Raw genomic sequence first — 4,584 nt, 5'->3', positions numbered from 1 at the left:
GCTGTTACTTTAATTTTGTTTTAAAAATACTAATTTATCAAATATATTTTTCGGGTTTGGTTCTAGTATCGCTACCGACCGAATTCATGTTCATTTATAGTCGTACTACGTCAGTTTTACCTACCAACTTCACATCACTTTAAACATGATTTTTTTTTATCATAACTTGCACGTGGCCCACCATTAGTAAATTATACATTTACTGTGAAATGTTCACAAACATTTTTGTGAAACAAGATGCTATAAATAAAAGCTCATAGTACCAACACTCTACTTCCATTTCATTCAATTAAACATCCTCTGATTCCGTCTATCAACAGTTAAGAGACTTAATGGAACAAGGATTGCTTATGAAACAAAGCGACCAGAGATTAACATGGCGCGTGCTACTTGAAGAGATGAAGAGACTAGGAGTTGTAGCAGGACCTATGGTGGCGGTGACGTTATCACAATACTTGTTGCAAGTTACCTCGGTCATGATGGTTGGTCATCTTGGTTAACTCGCTCTCTCTAGTACCTCCATTGCTATCTCGCTTGCTGGCGTCACCGGCTTCAGTCTCATTGTCAGTTGTCTAATCTCTCTAATTTTGTATATTATTATCTAATTGATTACTTGCAAAAGTTATGGCATACAATCTTACTTTTGAATTTTGATTGGTTTGACAAACTTGATTAAAAGTGTGAAGGTAACACATGAACTTTTTTTTTTTAATCCAGTAATGAAAAATAAAAGGATCCAATTACAATAGAGAAACATGTAAGCGGGAAACAAGCCGCACACCTACCCTCTTTTGACTAGCAAAAACGACCCTACTGAAAATAAAGTTATCGTTCTTTGACGACCTTGAGTTACTGTGTACGACCCGCTAAACTCTTTTCAGAAAAGCAGCAGCATGGGGGCAAGACGCATTAGTCAAGTTAGATTGAATAGAGTATTCACATTAAAAGTGTTTAAGAAACTAGATTAGAAGTGTTGACATAATCTTTGTTAAAATTATCCTTCTTTCCACACGTTTGGATTAAAGTATTCATATTATAAAAGCTATGGTTTTGAATCGGACTCAAAAAACATCAAATTCGAATTCCATATTCGAATTGGGTTTTTGAATATTCATATTTGATTTTAATCGAACACGAATTATGCATTTTACATTTAATTTAGCTTCTATTAAGACTTGCAACTCTGGCATATAATATTGAATATAATGATCAACCCAAGAAACAATTACCCTAAATCACTATGTACATAATCTAAACCCCTAATCTAGTACTCGGCTTTAAGTTTTGTATTGGATTTATGGTTCATTTAGTTTGTTATTTTGTATAATGATTTGTTATTTGATTTTGATTTCTAGAGCCATTTGTCAACTACGGATGTTCAATTCTTGGATTGGACTCGAAAACATTATATTCGAGTTCAGTACTCGAATTTCGAATCTAGCTTCAAATAATTATATCGAATTTGAATCCGGATACAAAATTTCAAAATTTGAATGATTCAATTAATTTAAGTATTCGAAATTCGATTTGTTGAACAACCACGGATTAAAGCTCATCAACATAATAAGAAGTCAACATCAAATTGGAAGATTAACAATCATGATTCACCTTAAATTGACTTAATATGATCAAGAAATTAAAAAAGAGATCATCACTTTTGTCTTTTTTAATATATAACAGATGGGGATGTCTAGTGCTTTAGAAACATTATGTGGGCAGGCTTATGGAGCTCAGCAATATAAAAAATTTGGAACTCTAATTTACATTGCTATTTTCTCACTTTTAATTGTTTGCATTCCACTTGCAATCTTTTGGAGATATACTGGATCGTTACTCATTCTTGTCGGTCAAAACGCTTCGATTTCACGTGAAGCCGGGAAATTCATCACCTGGCTCATTCCTTCACTTTTTGCTTATGCGGTTCTTCAACCGCTTGTTAGATATTTCCAAATGCAAAGCATGCTATTACCCATGCTTGCCAGCTCAACAATTGTTTTGTGCCTACACATTCCTCTTTGTTGGACACTTGTGTATAAAACCGCATTGGGGAATATTGGGGCTGCGGTGTCGATGGGGGCCGCCATGTGGTCAAACGTTGTTTTCCTCTTATTTTACATGAGATTCTCGCCTTCGTGTGAAAGAACGCGCTCTCTAATCTCACTTGAAGTGCTCCATGGGATGAAACAGTTTTTCAGCTTTGCTATCCCATCTGCTGTCATGATTTGGTAAATCTTGTCTTTTAATAGTATATTTGATAGTATTCAGTGGATTGGATGTTTTTCTATTTATAACATTTTCAGCCTCGAATGGTGGTCATACGAGCTTCTAGTATTATTGTCCGGGCTTCTACCAAATCCCAAGCTTGAAACTTCAGTTCTTGCTATATGGTATGGTATTTATCAAACTACATTTGTTTCATGAAACATAAAAAATGACCGTTTTGTTCGCCATGTGCTGAATTCATGATTTGTAACAAATAAAAAAAAGTACTGATTTTTTTTAAATTTCTTGAACAATCTTAACACAATTGCTACACTCTATGCCATACCTTATGGATTTGCTTCTGGCGTTAGGTTCGTCTATATTTAACTTGATAATGAGGGTATCTTACATGTGTAAAAGAGCCAGATCAAGTCCGAGCTTGACTAGACTCAAGCTTTGCTTGTTTAACTTAGGAGAGTTCGAGCTCATCTTGCACTTTACTTTTAAAGCTCGAGCTCGGTTTGTAAGTAGTTTTTCAACCTTGAGCTCGGCCCGTTAATTATTTATTATTTAATTTACATACATTATAAGTTAGTTTTTATATATATATATATATATATATATAATTTAATTATAATGTGTATATCGCATAATATATATTATTTTGTTAAATTTATACAAATACCAAATAAAAAATAACATAAATAGCACACTCTAGTGGCTCAAGAGCTAGTCTCAAGCTCAATTAACCCTGGCTACATTCCAGCTATTAGCTAGCTCTCCAGTAAGTCATGGGCTGCTTGGTTCGTTTACACCATATTCCTATTGTATCTATATGTATGCAGTAGTATGCGTATGACTAAAATGTTCATACTTTTTTATGTGGCTGCATTTCTTGTCCAGCACTAGAGTCTCAAATGAACTAGGCGCCGGGAATCCAGACGGGGCCTGTGTGGCTGTCAAAGCCATTATGATAATAATAATTGTCGAGACAACTATAGTCAGCACAACTGTTTTTGCTAGTAGGCTTGTTTTTGGATACATTTTCACAAGTGATAAGGAAGTTGTTGATTATGTCACAAAAATCGCCCCTTTTTTGTGTTTAAACATTATAATTGATAGTATACAGGGAGCCCTTTCAGGTAATATTACTTCCATTCTCATTTTTCCTTTTGTTTTATAACTAGACATATATGTGTATGAAAGTTTATTTAATTATTCATGAAATAGGTGTTGCAAGGGGTGTGGGGTGGCAACATTTAGGGGCGTACGCGAATCTTGCTGCCTATTATCTTGTTGGAATCCCGGTTGCTGCATTATTAGGATTCTACACCTCACTCAGAGGGGAGGGCTTGTGGATTGGAATATTAGTTGGGGCGTTTATTCAAGTTATTCTACTTTCGATTGTAGCAATTTGTACGAGTTATGAAAAACAGGTAAAATGTGTTATCTTCATCCGCATTCATTTCCTTTTTTCTATATTTGTGAATAACAAATTATTATGATTTAAGGATAGAGTTTAAGGTTTAAAAAGTGTATTTTACATTCAATTGGTCACACACACACATATATACATACTTAACTAACTAGTAGTTATGGTTAATGGATACAGGCATTGAAGGCTAGGGAGAGGCTATTAGAGGAAGAATGTTCAACAAGAGATATATAGATTAGTTTGAGTTGAACTTAAAACTCAGAATTTTTTCACTAGTGTGTTTTTAGATGAAATGATATTATTACTTATTAGTTACACATGTAGTTTCTTATAAAACGAATGCCGGAAAGCAAACCGCAACCCCCCCCCCCCCCCTTTGACATATCCCAAAGGGAGGTAAGTGAGTTAAAAAAGAGAAAATCAAGGCTAATAGATCTTTCAGTCATACCCAATAGAATCTACTCATAAAAATCAGTAGGCTACAACTTTAAATGTTTGTAACGCGCACTTTTAATGCTAAAACCGTTGGTCAAGAACGAAATAAACCAACAAAAAGAAAAAAGAATTACTATTAAAGATTATAAGTGAAATAAAGCTGAGAAGAAAGCAGCACTTGCTACCAAGCACTCTGCTTCAAAATAGCCCCATGGTGGGCCTTCAAACAGCTTTAGAGAAGTGAGCATTATGGGTGGCTAACAACATATAGAATGGTTTGCCTTGAAGAACCATAGCAAAATTATAACCCGAACCGAATCCACCTTTTTCGATCCACTAGTCCTATAAGTCGAAGACGGCTTTCCAATAATATTAGGCTATTCTTTCGGTTTATCCATTGTTATATTAAAAACCTTACCACCCGTTGGTCAGTTTTTTCGTTGGGCTTTATTATTACACCGAAAGGTTGGGATTCATAATAAAAACTAAAATTAATAATCATCAGAAGGTTG

The 4,584-nt window shown here is 34.6% G+C and overlaps 1 pseudogene across 1 annotated transcript; it reads left to right on the top strand.

Moving 5' to 3' along the window:
• Nucleotides 1-329: 329 nt before the first annotated feature.
• On the top strand, nucleotides 330-3,916 carry LOC143574107 (protein DETOXIFICATION 14-like; annotated as a pseudogene). Its single transcript, XR_013142531.1, has 7 exons — nucleotides 330-563; nucleotides 1,681-2,225; nucleotides 2,301-2,387; nucleotides 2,517-2,573; nucleotides 3,106-3,344; nucleotides 3,433-3,638; nucleotides 3,815-3,916. The product of XR_013142531.1 is annotated as a protein DETOXIFICATION 14-like (transcript).
• Nucleotides 3,917-4,584: the final 668 nt, after the last annotated feature.

The sequence above is a fragment of the Bidens hawaiensis genome, unplaced genomic scaffold (genome assembly GCF_021521415.1).
Source record: "Bidens hawaiensis isolate Kalapana, Puna unplaced genomic scaffold, B.hawaiensis_p1.1 tig00001382_1, whole genome shotgun sequence".
Taxonomy (NCBI): domain Eukaryota; kingdom Viridiplantae; phylum Streptophyta; class Magnoliopsida; order Asterales; family Asteraceae; genus Bidens; species Bidens hawaiensis.
This window is presented reverse-complemented; position numbering and strand designations above follow the sequence as displayed.